The sequence below is a fragment of the Canis aureus genome, chromosome 2 (assembly GCF_053574225.1).
Source record: "Canis aureus isolate CA01 chromosome 2, VMU_Caureus_v.1.0, whole genome shotgun sequence".
Lineage (NCBI taxonomy): Eukaryota > Metazoa > Chordata > Mammalia > Carnivora > Canidae > Canis > Canis aureus.
In genome coordinates this window covers 20,335,400-20,358,782 of record NC_135612.1, presented here as the reverse complement: position 1 = coordinate 20,358,782, position 23,383 = coordinate 20,335,400, and the positions used below count along the sequence as shown (strand labels likewise).

The following is a 23,383-nucleotide window of genomic DNA, read 5'->3' as shown; positions in this document are numbered from 1 at the left end:
ATAAGAAAACCATTTTAAAAATTCAACAGAGCACTGGTAGAAATGCATTGTTTAAGAAGACTTAAAGAAAAGCCATTTTGAGAGAATAATTCATTTTGAATGTCAATAATGCTTTTATCTCATTACTATGCACATTAATGGTAACTTCACTAGGGGGCTGACACTGGTGGGCTACATCCACTCACATCTGCAAGGATATTGCAGGAGTTTTCCTATGTATCTTTTTTTTACCTCTAACCAATTTCCACTTTTGTTATTGTTTTGGGTTTTTCTGTATGACTGTGTTTCTATGTTATATCCTCTATGATTCTATTATGGAGTGACTTTTCATCGTTAATTTTCTAGCATGAAGTAGGACAAGGAAAATTAGTTGGTTATATCTTTATATTTTCTTTCACAGGTGTCATTTTATTGGCCAATTTTTAAGTATTTCTTGAAAAGATTCTAGATGTCAAAACCTGCAGTTAACATTCCTGTTTAGAAATACACAAAATAATACCTTTGACGTTGGCAACTCAGATGTATTATTCAGCAAAACAGCAATTACTCATTGTTTTGCACTTACATGTTAAGAACTACGCGACACTTGGTGACACAATAACAAAATTGCAAAGTGAATTATATTTAAAATAGACATCCCAATAAAACATACACAACCAACTCTTTTTACTCTTTTTGAGCTGTTTTGTTTCCTTTTTCTGACTGTTTACAATTAAATCGATTATGTGAATGTGAAATCGAAGTAGAATAACTGATTCACACACATCATGAGAAAAGGAAAGTTAGAAAATGGGGAGGAGGTGTAACACAAAGGGAGGTGTATTCCTGAGGGTACCAGAATCCACCTAGGGAGGTGCCAGGATGTTGCATATTTTTGGAAATGTACATCTATGATGTTCTTCTGCAACGTCAATCATGGTGGCAAACTCTGAAAGAGCAGTGTCTGCCACAATTTCAAGCAAAATTTAGGCCAGACTTCTACTAATAATTCTAAGCAGAGCTAAAGCAATAAAACCCAAGTGGAGTCTCTTTATATCTAAGAAGGGAGGGTTTCAGGTGGGAGTGAGTTGTTTGTTTTATTCTATTTTAATTGCACAAGAAGCATTTTTGTAACTTGAACTTCCCAGTAATGAATTCCGCTTCCCAACCCAGCCTGCAGCCTGAATTGAAGTTCCCATCAGAAAATTAAAATGTTTGTCTGGATAAAATAACTTCTAAATGAACTCTCTATTTCTTTTCGTTTCTTTTTGTATTTTCTGCAATGTAGCCCCTCGCAATGATATTAGTTCTAGTGTGGGAAAATATTATAATTGAGATCTGGTAAGTTATTTGCAGACTTCAAGTTTTTCTTTACACTGTGCTGACATTTAGTACAGCCCTGGTGAGGAAAACAATACTACCATTCATAGCTCTAGACGTAGATTTCAATCGACTTAAGCGGGCACAATGAAACTTGGTCATTCACTGGTTACCCATATTGTGTTCTCAAATTTTCTCTCAGCAAAAGTATAATGACTCAGTATTGTATGGTTGCATAGACAAGGGCTCGGAACAAGAGACACTAGTTTTGTCTGACGGTGTGAGAAAGTCGTGAAGGGATCTTTTCTTCCAGATGGTGTTAAATTCAGCTGCCTTTTTAACATTGGCCTTGCACAGCAATCTGCTGCTCCCCTTTCACAAAGACTGCGCTCGGTTCCCACTAGTTAACATGCATACTCACGCAACCTGCAACTTCACTCCAACTGTTTTACAATGCAGTGGTATGCTAAATAAACTCGATCCGGTTTCTGCCAATGTTAAAACTAGCTTTCAAAGAACTACTTAACTGATATTTACACTTCTTTTGACTTATATGTACATGCCTTTGGAATATTTCAGATTTCAGAGAAATATCACCTTATTATAAGGTCATCGTAGAGATTACCTCGGACATCCTCCAGACCCATGCTCAGATACAGTACCTCTCTTCAACACACACAAATAAAACAAAATGTCAGAAGTCTGATGTGCAATAGAAAAAAGAAAAATTGGGACATGTTGCAGCAAGAGTAGTGGAACAGCAAAAAATAAAATGAAAATAATAACATTGAAATGTATTTTTATTGATCGGTAAGTCATGTAACATTAGTATGGTACAAAGCAAGTTTGATATGACAATGGCAAACACATAATTATAATATTGTTTATTTTCCTTAGACGCTATATTTAACACATTTACATAAAAGACCAAGATGTAAGCAAAAGCTTCAGTAATTTGACTCCATTGAGTGCTTTCAGTAAACAATAGGTTTCCCTAGCAAACATCTTATTGCCTTAATTGAACCTCCTTGAGAAAGAAAACCACACACTTTGTAATGTAAATGTTAATTGTAGTAGACAATGGTTCTAGGTAAATAGCACCCCTGGACATGAACTAAATGAAAGGAATACAGGCACTTAACAATGAAAGGTTGTTTGCACAAACAGTGCTTCAAATGTAAATAAACAAGGGTCTTCTCAACGGTCACTACAGTAGTAAAACTTTGGCACGTGTTCAGCAGCCATAATGAGAATTTACGTTAATAAAGTCTCTCGGAGTTTCTAACGGAAACCAACAGTGGTTTTACAGGCTTCTCCAGTCTGGAGTCTTAGAAGGTGCTGAAGCTACAAAGGAAAATGTAATGCTTTTGGAGAATAACTGCATATTTGGGATTTGAGAGTGTCAGTAATCCAGGCCACATGGAAGGTAACAGGCCATTTTTAGGCATTTGCTTACTGCAATGTTTGTATTTATGTTTAATGCCTATCCAAATGTCTGCTCTGACACATGGAGAAAAATGTAAGAACTTTTAGGGGAAGATTACAATGGGGACCTCCAAAGCCCCAAAGTTTCTGCTAAGTATAGTCACTTTGAGATTCAATAAAAATGGCTGTATAGAACGCATCTCACTGGGATTACACCAAACCCACCTCTTATCATACCGCTATTGTAATTAACTTTCTGCATGTAGGCTGATGATTTTATGGTTTTACTTCCAGTGTGTGTCTACTAGCATAATCACGCCAAATTCCTAGCTGTATCATGTTAGGGGGGTAAACAGCCTGGGGAAGTGATAATAATGTCTGTTGCAGAGTACACGTTTTTAGATATAATCCACCCAAAGCAAGAGCCCAAAGGTGATCACAAGGCCAAAAGTACAGACTGAGAATTTGACGTGAAGGGCAGGCAGAAACGGGACTCTCCTGGAACTGCTTTCCCACTAGCTTTCCTAAAATATTGAAAATCTGAACCCAAGAAGAAAGCTGAACTTAATTATGGCCAGATTAAACAGTGGTCATAAAATTAACAGAAACAGACAGTATGCAGCAGCTACAGACCAGTTGGTGCTACCATTTGGGAGGCTGCAGATGGCTGTGGGTGGGAAATGCCTCCACTTTCTTAAGCGATGGAGATGAGTATGGTGTGTGCACTTGATGTTTTTTTCATGCCCCCACCCCCCAACAGGGCTGTCTGTCATAGGCTGCCGGGCCCGCTTTACCACTTGCCCCCGAGCGTGGGAATCGGAGCGTCCTGCCGTTCACATCTCCTGCATTCCGTTTATCGGAATCAATTAGGCAAGACAGACCCTCAGATTCCCCACCCCCTTTCCATTTTTGTCAGGTCTATATACGTCCTAATTATTTCAGTTTGGGATGCCAGAGCTGTTTCCTGGATAGACCTGATCATCCTTAAACAAAAAGAGAGGAGGCGCACACGTGGGTTGTGGCGTAAATGTCACTTTCATTTCCAATGCTAGGCGCCGAGTAAGACAGAACATTTTTTTAACACTTTGACAAGAGGGGAGGCGATCTCGTCTCCATCATGTCTTTCTGCTTCAGTAGCTTCCTCAAGGAAACCCTCTTGGAACAGAGAAGCATCTGTCCTTGTATTTTGAATAGAAGAATAAAAAATCAGCCTTTGCCTTTTTTTTTTTTTTTGCATTTTCTCTGCTAGCTGTATGTCCTTAGTAGATACAAATTATTAACCTTCCATCATAAACTTTTCTGAAAGTCTAATGCAATAGAATTTGACACACAACCCCAATACATGTAGTCCTCCCGCATAATCTTCCTTTTTTTTTTTTTTTTTCCAGGGGAGGGGAACCTCAGAAGGAAATAGCCTACTTCTGCAGATTATGGAATCATTTTTGAACTAGATACCAGACCTCTCTACAACAGCTTTCTAAGGGAGGGGGGAAAAAAAGAAAACCCCTCATATTAACTTTTGTCTTAAAGTAGGACAAACTGCACATGCATCTTGACTCATGAGCACTATACAATTCTCCTTTGCAGCTCTAACAACCCCTCTCAGAGTACCTGGCACCTTTATGGTTCGGCCCCTGTGTGTCACTTAATTTCCTCTAATCCCACCTTTAATCATAAGGAAGAAGAACAAAAACAAAAACAAAAACAAAGTTAGATTCAATAAGTATTCCTGACCTTTCTGGTTTTTACTGTCTCTTGGTTGTAGTCTTTCATTCTCACATGCTCCCCGGCGATCTTGAAGGAGTTTTTACTTTCGGTTATCTAGCTTTATGAAGACCAATACACTCATACAGCTAGATAACCAAAGATAACAACTCACTTCCCTCACACGCCTCTGTCTTCCTCTGGCCAGATTCCAGATCCCGATCTCTCTGGCAGTACCGAAGAGTAGTCCTCCAGGACACTTGCCGAGCATAAGATTCCTTCTTGTATGTAAATATGACCTGGTTTCTGTTTGTGTGTGCGGCTAAAACATCCAAACGAGATCTGTTGCTTTCAAAGTTTATTCCGAACTTTTCTTTCCTTTCAGCAAGTAATCTCCGACAGCGTTAGCCAACAATTCATCTATTAATATCAAAAAATAAAACCAGCTATTAAGGTGCAGCAAGCGGTTACGAGTGAGCAGCAGCATCCGTCCCTCCACAGGCCTCTATTTGCATTGTAAATTGCTTCATTCTCACGCAAGACTCTTTAGCCTCCCTCTATAGAGATGTACAAAGCCAACGGCAATTTCCAGCGCAGGTTAAGGAGGAAGGAAAAAAAAACATCCCATTCTATAGAAGAGGTGACAGCTGATTCAAGGATCTGCTCCTGATCCTTTTGGGTTAGGCACCGTGAGCTTTTTACCAAGCGGTGGCAGCTTGATTGCACATATCTCGTGTGTGTGTGTTTTAGGGGGAAGATCCTCGATTTCACAGGGCTTCTAGGCTGGGGAGGAGAAGATGCCGTCTTGCTGGCGTGCTGCTGCCCCCGGTCTGAAAGAAGGAGAAAAGGGCCATCATTGGTGGGGCTTTCACTGCCAAAATGTGGACCAGCCCGGCAAGGTCAAAGGTTCGAGACCGCGGGAGACCAAGGTAATGATGATGTCATGAGAAATCTCAAGTACACGGTTATTGATATGCATCAGTGATCAGCCAACTGCCCCACGCCTCCTGCCCGAGCAGCGGCAGCGGCAGCAGCAGCAGCGGCGGCGGCAGCATTGCTACAAGCCCTATTTTCTCAATCAACATCTCTTCCGCTAGCACTACCGACTGCTCCAGGAAAAGCAACCCGCGGCCTTTTACCTCCTCGGTGCTAGTGTAGATCGCTCTAATATCCAAAGACTGGAAGAAATCTCTCTCTAAGGACAGATAAAAGCATTTCAGATCTGGGGAACGTCTTTGCCTGCATTTCTCTTCTGGCAGATTGCATGGGCAGACAGATGGAAGGCACTTTGCTATTGCTTAAAGCAGGGCCTTGCTTTCTGGGGCTGGGAATCAGATCTGTATTACGCAGTGAGTCGATGTGTGATTACATTGACAATTTGCTCTGGTGGTGTGTTTTTAATGGCTTCACAGCTCAGTCATGTTTTGTATCTATGTGCCATGGCGATAGGGCAGCGTATTTTGTTTGGTCTGTAAGTTCAAACAGAAGGCTCTGAGCAGGCCGACTTCATCCTGGTTTTTTTTTTTTTTTTTTTTAATGACTCTGTATAGGGTGTGTGCCTTAGAATGTAGCACAGGTAAACATTGCAGCATTAGTTTCTACTGTTGTACCCAACTCTGCTGTAATAAAAATGCTGAGCCTTTGTTTGTAATTTCAAACGTCAGTTTTTATACAGAAGAACAAAATGTACTAGTCTTTTCTTATGAAATTATGAAAAAAGTATTGTTACCCCCATGGAAAAGACAAAACACCTGGGTGTTAAGAGCATTATACCCACCTTCCCCTTCCCCACCCCCACCTTTCTTCTATCTAGAAGGGAATAGCGTTTTAGTAATTAATTAGCCTCATTCCTTTCCTTAGGACTTTTCAAAGTGTAAATATGGTCACCTAAAAGAGCTCTTTTCTTCTTCTCCTTCATAATAGGTCATCTATGTCTAATGCATCTATCATATGTACAGTTCTAATACTCAGATGGCCCTCAACAGTATGACTAAGGTGCAGTCCACATAAGATGCATATTCACCATGGGTGAACTTTAAGGATTGCTTTCCAAAATTAGGAGTCATGTTTGGTGATGTTACTATTCTTTAAAATATATGCTACAAGCAAATGCCATAAATCTTCATATTCATTTCACACATCACTAGTTTATCACAATACTCTCATTTCTTTAGGTTGACTATTTTCCCCAGTGACCAAAACACTTTCAGAATTAATATATATTTTTCCATTAATTCAATAATTTATTCTTGTAAGACATAAGCGTGAATATGCTTATCAAGTTACATACAGAACACATATGTAAATCCTATAGAAAAGCCTGACGAGTAAAAAAAAAAAAAAAACAAAATTTCCAAGAAAAGCCCCAATCTAGAGTTCAAACAATAATATCACACCAATTAAAGATACAATTTAGAAACACAGATGCCAACTTTCCATTAGATTTTTTTTTATTCAGTTTTTTGGGTGAGCACTTGTGTTCTGATTATTTAGAAAAGACTAAGCTATGGTAATTGCTCATCTATTTTTCTTATCAAATCTTGGTAGAAGAAGTATGATCAGAAATGGCTGCATTGGGTTACATATGAAATGTACGTGCAAACTACAAACTAATTCAGAGAACCACACTCCCAGAGTTACTGTTCCTTCTTGAACTGTGAGGTCACAACATAAACTAATGGACAGAACTGAACACATCACTGAGGCACATGCCACTTTGACATTATGTAAAACCATAATGAGCTTTGCTGCATTGGAAGATTGAGAGTATTTTGGCCTTGCTTTCCAAGACCTAGAAGCAGAATCATTAGTGATTTGGCATGTACTACATAAAGCAAGCATATGATCAGATGAATTCAATTCCTTAAGTCAAAATCCGAAGAAATGGCAGATATTTTTAGAATATCTTTTTGCCTTATATATGTCTGGGTGGGGGTTGGTGAAAGTAGAGAGTTGTGACACATGTATGTCTGTGTATGTGTGTCACCCCTTATCTGTGTGAATTCTCAAATTAATGTGGCTATATTCCCAGATTTAACAATTAAATGCATTTTTAGAACCCAAGTAACAATCACGAAAGCCAAGACACTGAACATTTGAAGTGTTTCTACAATTATAAGCTACAGAAAATACTGTCTTAAAATAGCATGTTCTAAAGCAATGTCACATAGTCACATCACCTGACTCCAGGACTGGCCCCCCCATGCATGCCACAAACACCGTAGATTCATTGTGAGACCCCCCCCCTTCCCAAAAAAAAAAAGTGAAAATAGCCAACATAAAGATTATGGGCAGTCTGTCCACCAGCCATCTAGCCAATTAAATATTTTACCTCTCCACCCTCTTTCAAGGTATGGAGAAATAAAAGATCCACAGCAAGGCTTAACACTGAACACCTGATTATTTTGAATATTGCCAAGGTTCAGGCCATGGTTTATCATATACATTTCAAGGACTTCACTATCACTTAGGATGTAAGACAGTTGAAACAATTGGGCTGAGTCCTAGCAATGTCTGCCATGCATTGTTATGAGCAACTATTAACACCTACATGTTTTCATTTCAGATATTTTTGGTTTTCAGAAAGCTATTTATCTGAGCCACAGAATACCCTTTTTGAAATCTGCATATTGAAGGAGATACTGAATTCAAATGGCCTGCCTGCTCATTCTCTAATAAATTCCCATTAATGGCCAGTAGATTAGGACGTGATTGTCATGCTTGTTTTCTAATCTTTTTATAGGTCTCCAGATGGCTGAAACATGAATTGAAACATCCTGGTTTTCTTGGGAATAAACAAATCTCTGCTTAAGTTAGAAGTGAAAAGTTATGATTTTTTCCCCACATTTGGATCAGAATTATGCTATTCCATAAATGCAAATAACCAGGCTTGCCACTAATATTTAGAACACCTCTCTGAATCCTATTCAGACTACTGCAGGGTACGTAAAGAATTGGCCAATTACTGATATCCCTTTTTAATACTTGGTTTGTAGATTCTTATGTAAGTAAACCACAGTCCACTAATACAGTCAAGACTACCATTTTCTACATAAAAGCCATTTAATTTACAGCGATTTGTATAGTTCAGGCAAGGTACTTGACTGGCTTACTTTCTAATAAAAGTGTCCTATTATGTCCTCTGTATCCTGAATTTCATTTTTATAGGCAGTTACAGGTTATGTTTGCATTATTCTTGATATATAGTATACAAAGGCTACATATAGGGAAAAAAAAACCTGCACATAGGGAAACTTGGATTTTTCTGGAATTGTATCTATTGCATGAACTGGGACATATGCAATACACTGCAGGCCCACCACCTAGCAAATGATACTCTATTTTGACTTTGTATATCATTTTGATTTTATCAAATGTAAAATTGTAATTTACCTTTGGTTGGTTGTATTGTCTATTCATTTTATGCTCCTTCGCAGTCTCATCTGAAAAACAGTCAAGAAAACAAATGATCACAGTTTTAATACATACATAGATCTGTATAGTCATGTTTAGATTTGGCTTCATTTTAAAGTATTGCAATTACCATGATCCCTTAAAATGCCAAGAGATTACAGAAAACCCCAGTACAATGTGTGCTGGGCTTCAGCACCCACAGGGTTAAATATGCTAATTTGCATTTAAATGGAGACATGCATGATAATGGGAATGCAAAATATGCAGAATCTGGAGGGGTTTGGGAAATTAATTTTTTTCTTTCTTCTTTTCTTTTATTTTTAGCTTGGAAGGAAGAGGGACCCTTAAAAAAACATTAGGGATTTGAACACTGTAACCTGCTATACAAAAGACGAGGGAGAGTTCTTCCCTGTAAGAATTTCAAGACTGGAACAAAGTCGTATTTTCTAAATGTTTAAGGAACTGGATTTCCAGGCCTTTCAAACAATGGGAATCCCTAGATAAATATCTAATCCATTAGAAAGATGCAAATAGTTTACTGTAAGGCCACAGCACGGTGAGATGTGCATTCATATCTATGGCTCCTGATTGGCTATTTCCTTCAGTAAATCAATGAATAATGTAAAACCTGATTGCTGTAAAGTGGTGGATTTTTTTTTATTCCCTTCCCCCATTCCTCCATGATTCAATATTCAAGAAGTCTTACTCTCCCGAAAATAGGTTGCTTTTCTTTTATGATTTTTTTAATGTTTATTGTTATTTTGGAGTAGTGGGGTGGGGCTACTGGTCTTGCAAAATGAAAGTACTGCACTGGTTCAATTATGCTGACTATGGGAGCTCGTTTCCGAGACAGCGCCCTAATTACTGGTGGCAAGGTGGGGAAGGAGGGTGCTGGGAAGAGCTGGGCACCAGGAGAGGGAGGAAACTGGATCCGACCCTGCCATTCTGGGCCCAAGGCAGCCACAGCCCCAAAAGAGCCCCCGGCCATGGCCGTGACTTGACAGGGCCTCCGGTCTAACTTCTGATCAATACCACTGCTGCCCTGACCCCTCCAGACAGTCCCCCATTCAAGCAGCGCCCGTGCATTTGCAAGAGAAAACGCGGCCGACACTAATGCAAATACAGTGCCGGGGTTCCCACCTCCCCGCGTTCCCTCAGACAATTCCAGGCCACCGGAGGAAGGTCTCGGCTCCCTTCGCGAGGTCTGGGCTCCAGGCAAACTGCAGAGACCGGGCTCCCCTCAGATACCAGAAGCATCTGAAGCTGAAAGGTTCCAAGTCCCAGTAACTAACCGCGATGGCCGGTACCTCGATGCATCTGAACTTGGGATAACCCTGCAAAGCCGCCTCTGGCCTCCCAGAATCCAAAAGGCAAGAGAAAAGAAGGAAGTGGAAATCCACCAGGTCTAGTTAGCCTGTGTCCATAAGTTTCCACCAGCATCCCAGTCCGAGCCTCACTTCATTGCCAGAGGACTGCAACTTTGAGGTGGTTAAAAGAATCATTCGAAATGCAAATCCTGGATCCAGGAACGCGACGTACAATTGCATTTCGCTCTAGGTTCAATAAGGAAAAAAGTCCCACCACCACCACCACCACCACCACCACGAAATGACATGCAAAATTCCCCTTCCCAACGTGAAATTTCCCCGGCGTCTCTGTGCAACGGGGGGTCAGACCGCTGGGTAATTAACAGTTCTGGCTCAGACAACTCAAGAGATCAACAGGTTTAGCATCCGAGACTCGCAATCAATTAGCTGAAGCAAAGCCCCGGACTGGCCCTCGGAGCGGCCCGCGGCGGGGGCTCTGCGGTCACCCGCTCGAGGACCGAGGGAGGAGCGCGGGCGCGGGGCGTGCGGCGGCCGCCGGGGCCCCGGGCCGCCCTCCGCGCTGCCGCCTGCGGGCCGCCCCGGTACTCACTTGCTCTCCGCCCTGCGCCGGGCGCTGTCGCCCCCCAAATCCAGCTGGGCAGGAATCGAGGCGCCGGCCAGAAGACAAGATCCAGTGTCACGGGGCGGCCGCAGCACACACACAGGCTCCTTTCGGCGTCTCAAAAAAAAAAAAAAAAAAAAAAGAAAAAAAAATTTTTTTTTTTTTTTTCAGATCATTCCTCTCCTTAGCACATTTAAAACTGCCGCTCAATTCCACACGGTGATTCTTGCTTGATTGCGTCTAAAATAGTTTAAACGGCTCTTCCCTTCTGGGGAAAGGGAGAGAAGGGCGCAAAAGACGAAAGAGGAAAAAAGCCAACTTTTCCCCCCCACGCCAGGCACTTGCTCCCTGAGCCTCGGAGTGGAGAGTGAAGTGGTGTGTGCGAGGCTCGGCAAGTTTTTGGGGGGGCTGTCCAAGGTCTAGTCCAGCCCCCTCTGCCGAGGAGGACGTGCTCTGAAACTCAACCAATTTCCCCACTGCTTTTGTTACTGATGAACTGAAGCCCTATTGTTCATCCATTGCCACGGTCTTTTTCAGTCCTCACACTACGTTCTGCGTTGCCAGAGATAATGAATTTGCACCCAAACCTCTCATAGTCCCCTCCTGACAGACGGAACAAATTAGAAATGTCTCGTCTGAAGGACGGCAATGGCTACATTTTCCTATTGTAGGACGTAAAGCACACATTTCTTTGGAAACTTCTTTTGCCTTTTCTACCTTTTATTTTCTCTTCTCTCTTTTTTCTCTTTTCCTTCAGTTTTTTCCTTGATTTCTTTAGACTCTCTCTCTCTTTTAAGAATAGGCCTGTCTTGTTTTTCCAATGCACCATTTTATGTAACTTGTGGATCTTTTCTATCTTCCTTCTTTCCTCCTCCCCCCCCCTTTTTTTTTAAAGAGCTCCCTTTGCAATTTTATTTACAAACTTGGAGAATGACCTTTTGACTTGCAGACTTTTTTTTTTTTTTAAAGAAAGGTCTTTTGGTTAAAGTCCCCCCTTCCTCACTCCTCCACCCCTTTTTGTTGTGGTCGTCAAATGTGTTTGGCCAAAGACAAGCAATACGTTATAGGGATTTTTATTCTTTAAACTCCAGAGCTATTCAAAAGGTACCAGGGAAGCCCTATAGGGGTTATCTATTTGAGGGGGAAGAAAAAGCATGTGTGTGTGTGTGTGTGCGTGTGTGTGTTCCCGGGAAAGAGGCAGAGAGATGTGGGAGGGTGTGGGTGGGAGTGTGCAGGGAGAGAAGGGTGGGGGCCTGGAGGGAAAGTGGGCTTCCTGGAACACGAGCCGGGAGGCTGTCAGGGGGTGTAGGCGCGGGAGGGAGGGTGCAAGAATCCGCGGGGCCGAGGGCGGCTTGCGCCCCTGGGCCTGCCCGCGCTCCCGGCCGGCCGCAGCCTGGGCGCGGGTGTCTGCGCGCGCGGGCGCCTGTTCCGAGCCTGCGCGCGTGCGGCCGGGGGCGGAACGGGGGCTGTAAAAATTCAGGCGAGTGGCCCGTATGTAAATGCGGCCCGGGGGGAGCGGGGAGGTGGTAATGAGAGCCGCCGGCGCTCGGCCCCGCCGGCGGCCCCCGGCTTTCCCGCCAAGTGCAGCCGGAGGACAGACAGCCATGCGTGTCCTTGGCGGGAGGGCCCCCGCCCGCGCGCGCGCCCGCCCCCCGCGCACACGCACACGCTCCCCTCGCAGGCGTGGGGCCCGGTGGCCACGAGCATGTCAGCAAAACAAAGCTGGGGCTGCGAGGTGGAACGAGGCGGCGGCGGCCGCGGCGGCCGAGGGCAGCCCCGGGAAGCCCACGCCGCGGCCTCCGGCGCCCCTTCCTCGGCAGCCCGCGGCTCTGCCCTCCGCCCCGGGCTCCGCACGGCCCCGGCCCCGGCCCCGGCCCCGAGGAGGCCGAGCACCGTTTCTTAGCTACCTCGGGGAGGGGGTGGGGGCGAGCAGGCGCGGGGGCGGCCCCCGCCCGGTGCGCAGCCTCGCACACGCCGGCGCGCGGGGCCGGGGGGCGGGGGGTCGCCGAGGGCCTCCCCGCCGCGGCCCGCTCGCTACCTCGTCGCCGGGCCTGCGGCGCTCCACGAGACCGACAGCGGGCGGATCCGCGAGGCAGCGCCCGGGGCTGCGGCCCAGGAATGGCTCCCCCTCAGAAGCCCTCCTCCCACACAGTGTCATAGGAAGGGCCTGGCTGGAGAGCGAGAGCGAGCGCCTTCTCTGACGCACCCGCCTCCCCAAATCGGTGGAACTCGAACTCCGGCCCAGGAGCTCCGGCCCAGGTGCTCCGGCCCAGGTGGCCCTGTAGCCGAGTCCTGGAGGCGGCCTGGGAGGAACCGCGAGCTCCGCTCCTCTCTCCAAGCGCCTGCCTTGGTGCTCACCAGCCCGAGCACCTCCTTAACACACACACACACGCGCGCACGCACACTTCCATCACATCACAACGCTGGGAGCGTGGCAGTTAGTGGAGCCCACGCGCCTAACGAGCGCGCAGGTGGAGGTACCGACACCAGGAGCTCCGGCCGGTTGGCGGGGCGATTTACCGCTCCCTACTGGAAACAGGTGTAGCTTATCGTGTTTTAGGGATGATTTGCTGGTGTCTGCGGTCTCCCCAACCCCCGCCCCCGCCCTCCTCTTGTGCTGGAGAAGCCAAAAAATAAAATAAAATAAAAAAACCAAAAAAGACAAAAACTAACCAAAAAAAAAAAAAAAATTTCATGTTCCGTTGTCGGAGTCTTCTTTCTGGTAAGCTCCCCGGGCCGTGATCTACAACACCTGGGGGCTTGATTCGGTTGGTTATCTGTTGATTTCGGTTCGTTGTTTCGGAGTGTGTTGTTTTTCTAGGGGGAAGCGAAAGAAGGTGTCTTTGGTGGGGCTGGCGGCGCGGGGCAGGAGCCCGCGTGCGCGGCCGCGGAGCTGGCGAGGCCGGAAGCCGGGCGGTGGCCGAGGGAGGCGCTGCTCGTCTCCCCCGGGGGCGGCTCGGGGCCCCCGGCCTCCTCGGGCCTGGGCTCGGCCGCCGCCGCCCGCACCCGCGGGCTCCGCCGGCCGCCGCTCCGTGTTTTCCCCCATCCCGGCTTCACGTTCAAGGTTTAGCTGCGAGGTCACGTCCATTGACGTCAGCTCCCTGTCTCCCTCTACGTCCGGCTACATTTACATACATCAAGGAAATTAGGGCATTAAAAAAATATGCAAATCCTGCGCGGAGAGGAGCCGGTGCATTCCTGGCGCGATCGCCTTTTATTGAAGCTTTTAATTAAAGGGGCCAGTTGGCGAGCCCCTGAAACAACCGCCAAAACCCCCAAAAGAGAAAAATAAACGCTGTAGCCTTCGGGAACGGTTGTTTCGGCTCCTGTTCTGTGGGCGGCTGAGGACCGCCGGCTGCCCGGCTCGGAGAAGAACAGGTTAGAGGAGGCAGCTCCAGCCCATGCATAATCAGGGCTCCGCGGCGCCTCCATTCTTTCCTCCTCCTCCTCCTCCTTTCCTCCTCCTCCACCTCTCCTCCTCCTCCTCCTCCTCCTCCTCCTCCTCCTGCTCCCGCTCCTGTTGGTTCCAGCGTGTATTATTTTTAATACTGATGCATATGTAAAGATATATTTGCATTTTTTAATTCGCGAAAAGTTCAGGTTGTATCGATTTATTGATTTCCACCCCCTTTTTTTTTTTTTTTTTTTTTTTTTTGCTATCTTGTTATGTCTATCTGTCTCTCTTGTCCCTTTCTGTCTGTATTTTTTGGCGAGTGTCTGCTGCTGTCTCTTGCTAGATAATATGCACAGTTGCCTCCCTGCTTCTGTGTATTTAAGGCTCCAAATATGCACATCTGTCATGTATGTAATGCCAGCTGTATAACCTCCTGATTTGGTCATGAAAGAAAAGACACTTTTTTTTTTTTTTTCCTGACATACCCCCTTGGTCGATGTAATGCCCATCGCTCAAGGCTCAAAGTTTGATTATCTAATTAACTTCATATTAGCAAAAACACAGTTCGGGCCAGTGCCTTTGAGATAATGTATGGTATAAAGGGAAGTGACTCCAAAGATTTCTAAAGAATTTTTGTGTTGATTAACTGAGAGTTGCGACATTCGGTACCCTATTGCCTTATAGCATTTCTTATTGCAAAAAAAAAAAAATCTATTTTAAAATGTGTAGACACAGCAACCGACAGCCTTCTGCAAGGAAGACATTTTCAACCATATTGTATGTTGTACCTTATCTGCTGCACTCAAAATTTACTGAGTTTCATTTTTATCTTATGTGACTGGAAACAGGCACATTATCTGGATTGAAAAGCATCCTTAATTCCGGACTTTGAAATGAAAACAAATAAACAAAACAGTTGACTATATTAAGCCAGTTGATTTACCCTGAACTATACAGGCCTTAAGTTAGATATCAAGCAATGGTAATCTCGTTTATAGGGCCCGATTTTCCTTCCTGGCAATACATCTATTCAGCACAATGGCTTTTGGAAAAGATATATGTATCAAGTCCACTTTTAAAATTCCCCCAAAGCTATCATTTTTAAAAGACTGAATCCATAATTGCATAGCCACAAAGAACAGCAAGTATGCACACATGCAGCTTATTCAATTAAACAAGTCCAAGTACATGCACAGGTAATTAGTTTTCTTATGAATGACTTACCTGCACAGATACTCAGGGCAAGATTCAGCCCTCCCCAAAGGCTTTCATGTATAAATATTCACATGTATTTTCTCCCATTTTAAACCTACAGCTGTATGCCATCTTTCACGCTGGACTATCCAGCATCCATTTTTAGCGCCCTTAATTCTTGTGGCATTTCCAGCCTTACCTCTGGCTGTAGTTTTTCCAAGCCTACACCAAAGTGCTCATATGATATGTCACCCAATAAAAAGTGGTCAGATGGCCACACGTAAAACATTAAAAAACGGCAACACACTCATCCTTCAGCTTTGCCCTTACCTTGCCATACATAGCAAGATTACCTTTCCTAAAGTACCTTTTCAGCACATTTTATGAATAGTTGCAGGATTTCACAACTGGTTGCAGAATTGCCAGTTTTCCGGGGGCGGGGGGCGGGAGGAGGGGGGCACCTGGCTGAGCGAAACAATTCGGCAGGTTAAATGTCTCTCCGAGTTTGGCTGCAATTCAATCGTGCGTGGCGGTCTGCTCCTGCCTGGACTCTCGAACATACCTGCCTGCCTTTATGCAGGGCTCAGGACAAACACACCCGCCACGTTTCAGGGCGTAGAGTGGCGGTGCATATATTTAGATGCTGCTAGCAAGGAATGTGTGCATGCACGGATGTCTGTGCATGCATGTGTGTACAGACGTGTGTGTGCGTGCGCGCGCGCGCTGTGTGACAAGGGACACACGGGGGTACACCTCTCGTCTCTGATCTCTCCGTAATCTCCTTTTCTGTTTCTAATCTCCCTTGTTGGCTCCCGGTAGTAACCTGGAGCATCTGAACCGTCACCGTCCCCGCCGTGTGCGCGCTGTGGCTTACCCCGGGGCCGGTGGCTCGGAGGCTCGCTGGTTCAGCGGGGGTTGTGGCGGAGGGTGGGTAGCGCCGCTGCCGCCGCCGCCGCGGGTCCCGGTGCTCTGTCCCAGCCCGGCAGCCGAGCGCGCCGCGCCGGAGCCCCCTCCCACCCCGCCCTCACCCCCGTCCTCCCCTCCTCTACCCTCTGCGCCTCCCCCCACTCCGCCCCGCATTACCATATGGAGGCCGAGTCCCTGCGAATCACAGCAGCAGCGGGCGGCATTTGAATAAGCCCCGCAACCCCGGGCGGACCCCAAGTCCTCAAAAAGCTGCGCGCCCTGCCTCGGGGGCCCCCACTCGGGCCGGTAACCCGGCAGCGACCGACACCTCCCCAAAGTGTCCTGGGCGCGCGGGAGAGAGGTTCTGGGCCTCCCACTTGCTACTTTTATATTAACTTGACTGATAGGATCAGACAATAAATGGGGGGGGGGGGTGGAGGCCGAGAGAGATACACACACACACAGAGGAAGGGGAGCGGAATGGGGGGGGGGGAGAAGGAAGAGGAAAGGGAAAGGCGCTGCGGTGGGGGGGGGTGCGGTAAGGGAAAGAAGACGGAGACAGAGGAAAGGGGGAGAGCGGAGCAGGGAGCCCACAGGGTCGGGTGCAAAAGGGTGAAATGGGGAGGCAGTGGGGAAAAGACGGGAGGGGGAGAGATACCCAAGTATCTGATTTTGGACTTTCCAAGCTAAAAATATCACCTCACTGAACTTCACAACCTCCAATTAGACACGTGTTTCGCCCCCCTCCCGCATGAACGAATGATTAATTTGCTGTCTCGATCAGAAATAATTATTTAGAATTGTGTAACAGATACAAGATTTAACGCAAAGTCGCCAGTTTTGTAGAGACATAGCAAAGCATGACATTTAAAGAGGATATTGGCCACCTCGTGCTAAAAAACGTAAGGCTTGCCTTGAACACTCAGGCGTCTGCCCAGCCTCGGCGGGCGCCCAAGATAGTGAGACCAAGGCCCAGAGTCAGGATGTGCTCCGCAATAGGTGGGACTTTAGGAATGTTTCTTTCATTCTCTTTGATATTTGACGGATACCTTTCTTCGTCTTCGCCAACCGATTGTGTTTATGAGAAAAATATAGATCAAGTGTGGGGTTTTAATTTTTTTTTGTTTTTACTGCAAAATGTCCCCACATTTAAATGAAGAGATGGCTTTTAAACGTTAGTTTAAATACATCGCCAGTTCCATTTTGCACACCAACTCAACAACTGGAAGTTCTGAATTTAGCGTTTGCAATGCGGTCCGCCTCCCTACCTCCAAAGCAGAACACTGATTTCCCTGTGTAAAACGATCAGAATCACAATAAAAACTCCAGCTACCTACTGGATGCACCAGTGTAAATATCCCTCTCAGCATTCATAAGCCAAACCTCCTCCTTTTGAGACACACACACAAAAAGAACGCTTCTGATTAATAATCTCTTACGCGGCACACCGAGGCCGAAGGCAGGGAGCCGCAGGGCGCCGGAGAAGGGCGCAGAATTCTCAATACCTAGAATTTCCATACAGATTCCAAAGACGTGCTAACTGCCAGGTTTCCGGAGGGGGATGATATTTGGCAAGCGATGCTTTGGGAGAAGACAGCCACCTCCAAATACTGACCCCTTCCTGGGCCAGGGAAGGGGGGGGCGGTCGCGATGACCCGCATTTCTGCGTGCAGACGTGTGCACAGGATGGTGTGTAGCTCACGCATGTGGCCAGGCCCAGGTTTTGTTCTTTTTCTCCCTTTTTCTTTTTCTTTTGGAGGCAAGAAGTTGAAACCAATGCACTCTTTGTGTGGCTAGCTCCCACGAAGCTGGGATTTCAACCTCTGATTTTGAAAGCCACCGTGGAACGCGGCGTGGAGCCCGGGGGTGCATCCCGCGGCCCGGGATTTGTACCAGGAGCTCCCTGTGCCCGGCCGCTGCCCGCAGCACGTGAAGAGCAGAGAAAGGAGGGAGAGAGGTGGTGGCTTTGGAGCCGCTTCCGTCGGGGGCCCCGCATCTCGCCCCACCAGGCCCCTCTCTCCCTACTGTCCCTGAAGGCGCTCCCGTAGGCCGGCCAGTGGCGCTGTGGTCGTGGCCAGGTGAGGGGGGGACGGTCCCAGATGGGGAGCGGCCGGGTCTGGAGCTCCGGTGGGCTCCCCTGCCTGGCGCCGAGGGCTGCGTGGTGCTGGGGGCCCGCGCGGGGCTCCTGGCTCCGGCCAGCAGGGGAACAGCGACACCTACTGGCCGCGCGGGCGCGCATCGGGGCCGTCGGGGCGGCCCTGGGCTGGGGGTGCCGGGCTGCGGGGACTCAGAGGCCCCGAGGATCGGCGCCCACCGCCGGGCCCGCCCCTCTAGGCCTCGCCTGCCCCCGGGAAGGCCAGGCCCCAGCATCTAGAGACTCTCAGGGGGACCGCAGGGGGGGGACCGAACACACAGACGGGCACACGCGCCCCCCCCCCCCCCCCCCGTCCGGGGACCTCCCTTCGGGACACCGAAGGGACCCGCCTTGCACTTGGCCACCGGCTCCTGGATTTAGAAGAGACTTAGGCTGAGGGTGGGACCTGACCTCTTCGGCTTCCTGACCACTTCTCTACCACCCCTGTTTCGTCTGATCTCTTTGCCAACAGGGCACCTAGGAGAGCTCCTTTCCCTCCCTTGCGAGACCCGAGGGCGCGCTCGCAGTCAGCGGCCGGCGCCGGGCTCGCGGGCCCGAGCCTTCCTGCTCGCCAGCCCGGGGCACCTGGGGGGGCTCCCGCGCCGCTGCCCGGGATTGGGATTGGGTGGCTTTTCTTTAGGAATTAGGATCTTCTTAACTACACCGGGAAGTAAAAGCAAATTTGGGGTGGTGGAGATATTTTTGAGACCTGAGGGTGTATAGAGATCCTGCCACGTATAAGCGTAAACGCCTCGATTGTTGGCTTTGGTTGGAAAGGGTGGGAGAGGGTACCAAGGGGTGGCGAGGCCCGAGGAAAACCTATAAGTATGAGGATGGAAAGAAACCAGTTCGTGTATTCCAGATTTACTTCCTCTTACCGGTCTTCTCAGTTCAAGCAGATAACCATTTCATAGGAAAAGGAGGTGGTCCCAACAGTGGGTGGAGGAAAGAGGGGTCTTATTAGCCTCCTCTTCTCCCTTAGATACCCCCTTTTCCCGTGTTTGGTTCTGAGTCGCACCATGGCCCAAGAAACGTGATTCAGTGTGGTTCGGGTGTCAACTCGCTTGAGTATTAAAATGTATATTTCTTCTGCTAGAAAGACTGGGATAGTTGAATCCATATGAATCCTGGAGAATTTCCATTTAAAATATAATTTATTAAAATACCAGAATTAAAAAAAAAAACTTTCATAGAAAGTTTGAGTTCGTCTTGGAAATTACCTCGCTTTAGATCTTTAGATACTGGTTGAAACTAGGGTCTTAAGTGTTTCAAGGGGTACCTGGCCCGCTCAGTTGGTAGAGCCTGTGACTCTTAACCTCAGGATCCTGAGTTCAAGCCCCACATTGGGTATGGAGCCTACTTGATAAATAAATAAATAATAAAGTCGAATAAGGTAAAAATTTAAAAATAATAGTGTTTTGAGGAAAAGGGGGAAAGGAATCTTGTTAGGGCTAAACTTTTGTCTGCATTCTCTCCAACTGCAAAGTTTTACTAATTTTGTTTTGTTTAAATAAGATGGGAATCTCCTAGTGCCCTTAAAGAGTTCTAGATGCAGTCTCTTCCTCTTTTTTGAATTAAAAAAAATATCTAAAATGCTCAAGAAGGCCACCCTCAACTGTTTGCAATATCTTCATCTTCTTATTTTTTACCCTGTAAATGTATCTGAATGTGCTCTGATAATATATGAATACATCCCAGAGCAGGCCCTTAGCAGTTTGATGGTGTACGAACAAACCTGTATTACTAATAATGAATAAAACAGAGCTATATCCTAATGGCATTTCTCTCGAAGAATCCTACACCCTACTGCATATCAAAGTCAACTTTCTTCTCATAAAATGGAAGTCTTCATAGAAAAAGAAAATGACTACAGGAAAATTATTACATTGCACTGGGCACACAACAAGTACCCATCAACCAAACCCAGTTCAGAGGTGGCTCTGGGTATTGAAAGCACCTTGAAAAATGCTAGGGTTGAAATGTTTTCCCTTTCTTGAGAAGCATTAGATTTCTATCATGCAGCTTTATTTGTGACTGGAAAATCTTAGCTTGAATGTGTTCTCATTGTTGCTTGATAGTCTTTGGTTTTACTGAATCTAAAAATTATTGATTTAGCATGAAAGAGAATAGACAAATAGAACTTAAGTGTCAAAATGGTGGAAATTCTCTGTATACCTAATACCCCCCCCAAAGCTAAGCATATTAAACCCTAATTAAATTCAGAACACAAAATTAGGGCAGTGAAATTGTTTCTTACTCCACAACATGAATATATACATACTATTATATGTAATATATATATGTATATATATATATATATATATATATATATATCCATGGTTGTTGCAGTGATGTGTGTGTGAACTGAACATGGAGACAAGGCTTCTCATTCTTTTTATGTCTTCCTTAATATATTTCTCTGTTAATTCCTCTTTCTTAGCAAGAAAATTAAGGAAAGAAGGCAGGCTAAGCTATCATTAGACTGTATCTGTGTTCCTTTGTCACACCTGCCCTCCTCAGGGCTCGCCTGGGAGGATGTGTGTGTGTGTGTGTGTGTGTGTGTGCACTTCCTTTCCTGCTTGTTGAGGAGCATGAAGGAAGAAAGAGATGCAAGGATGAGAATATTGCACAGAAAGGCACATCACTGTATGTGAAAAAGAGATGGATACATTAGGAACCCCGCTAAATCCCAGCTAGTTGGTTATCTGGGGGGGGGAGGCTTGTGTGTGGTAGCTGGCTGGCTGATTGGAAAAATCATTTGGGGAGAAAGGAGAGGCTCCCTGCCCCCAGAGTGGCCTCCCTTTCAGCTGCGGTGAAATCCGCAGGGGCTCAATGACGCTTGGCTTCAGGGAATAGAGCTCCAAGGACACCTGTGTGCATCTGGTTGGAGACAGGTGTGTGTGTGTATGTGTGTGTATAGGCAAGAAGGAGGTGCTTCATCAAAAATTCATTTGAAAATATATTGGTCCTAAAACTCTCGGCCATGTCATCAACTGGGGTCAGGCACCAAGGTCACTAACATGTCCCAGGTTCACTCCTGGGCCGCTGCAACATTATTGCCTGTGATGGTACGACTATGGCTTCTTTCATGTCTTTGGCTCTTTATGGTACTCCCCCAGAGTGGGGCGAGGCCCTAGCCTCCCCCTCCTCCCTCCTTCGTCCCCGCCAACAAAACCGTTGTACCGCTTGAGCCATCTGCCGCAGGTGTAATGGATGGCAGGGTGCCGACCTAACCACACTTCAGTCTCTTCTAGGTCGTCACCGCTCTGCACCAAACAAATGAGTCCTGTTTCGCCACTAGGGTGCCGAGGTGGATGGTGGAGGCCGGCCCCCGCCCCTGGCAGCGTTCAGCGCTTAGAAACCAAAGCCAGCTGACAACACACGAAACACACAGGCACAGAGAAAACGCCGAGCCGACGCGCGAGCTCCCTCTGCCCCCCCCCCCCCCCCCGGTACCCAGGGAGGGCGCGTACACAGCCTTTACACGTTTCACAGCCCCGGCGACTCCGAATTCTGGGTTACTTCTGATGGCCTTCCCGACTGCACGGAGCCCCCGGGGCGTCTGTGTGCCTGTGTGCGCGCGCGGATGTGCGTGCGTGTTTAAAACGCTTATTGGTAGGTAATCAGCAGCTGATCAGACATAGTAATCCAATAATCTTTTTGAATACAAGCGATTTTTCGTTAAAGGTAAATTTTTTAAAGGAAGAAAACGAAAGCTATCGATTCCTTGCACAAACCCCTGGTTCCCAATTTCGGTTCCAGGGAACCGCAGAGCTGCGCAGCCCCCCGCCTGGCCAAACTTTCCCTTTCCCCGAGATTCAGGGCGCAGACCGAGGCGCAGATGGTCACTGGGTGACTGAGCACGATCCCATTTGCACGCGGGTGTGTAAAAGAGGGGAGCTGTGGGCAGGCGCAGCACAGAGAGGGAAATCGGGTAGCTGGAAGCCTCCCGGAGTCCCCGGGAAGCCGGGCGGGACGCGCAGGGCGCCCGAGGGCGAGAACCCGGGGTCCGACCTCCGCGGCGCCCCGGAGCCTCGGGGCCCCCGCCCGCCCGCGCTCACCCCACCCCCGTTTGCCTGGATGTCCGAGTAGCCCCAGGTACTGGTGCCCATCCCCGGGCCCGGGGTCCGGGCGGAGGCTGGACCCTGCCAGGAATCGAACTCCGCTGCCCCCGGGAGTACTCACCTCGGGCGAGGCCCTGGCGAATGGAGGCCCAGAAGCGTCAAGTTTCCTCTCCCAGCCGTTGTGCCAGATTCCCCTCCTGCCTGCAGCTCCTCTCGGCAGGCTCGCCTCCCTCCCTCCCTCCCTCCCTCTCCCTCTCCCTCTCTCTCTCTGTCACACACGAGGATTACTTGTGACTTTTAGAGGCAAAAGCTTGCTTATTCAGAAGAGAAGGGGGGGGGGAGAGGGAAGGGAGGCGGGAGGGAGGAGAGGGAGAGAGGGAAATAGGAAGGAGGACGGAGAGGAGGTGGAGAATCCGAGGTAGTGAGGGCGTAGGTAGAGGAGGAGGAGGAGGAAGAGGAGGAGGTGGAGGGGTGGGAGGGGTAGGGTGGAGTAACGGAGGATGGGCTGGGATGGGACGGCGAGGGATAAATTGCTCCCCACCCAGCTGCAGCGCGACGCCCCCAGCGTCCCGGGGGAGCCGGTGCGTCAGCTCGCGGCGGGCCGAGGCGGGGCGGTACAAAAGCGCCGCGGGACCCCCTTCCCCGGCTTCCACCCCGGCCGGCCGGGCTCCCGCTCGCGCCGCGGACGGCTCCCCTGCGCCGGGACCGGGGCGGCCCTCGGGGGAATTCCAGGCTGCTCGGAACTTTGCACGGCCCGGCGCAGGGCCAGCTTCGCCCGCGGCTCAGACCCTGGAAGCCCGCGCAGCCCCCGCACCCAGACTGCGGCGCCCCCTCACCCCGCGCGCGGGCCACGCTCCCACGGGCCGCTCCCAGGCCGCCCCGGCTCGGCCTCGGTCCCGCGAGCCTGCTAACGTCTGGGGC

The 23,383-nt window shown here is 47.9% G+C and overlaps 1 long non-coding RNA gene across 1 annotated transcript; it reads right to left on the bottom strand.

Moving 5' to 3' along the window:
- Positions 1-2,081: 2,081 nt before the first annotated feature.
- Positions 2,082-22,957, bottom strand: LOC144294067 (uncharacterized). The gene is made up of 4 exons (XR_013361462.1): positions 22,584-22,957; positions 10,759-10,887; positions 8,821-8,870; positions 2,082-5,258 (listed from the first exon to the last, which is right to left on the bottom strand). It is a non-coding gene; the product is annotated as an uncharacterized LOC144294067 (long non-coding RNA).
- Positions 22,958-23,383: the final 426 nt, after the last annotated feature.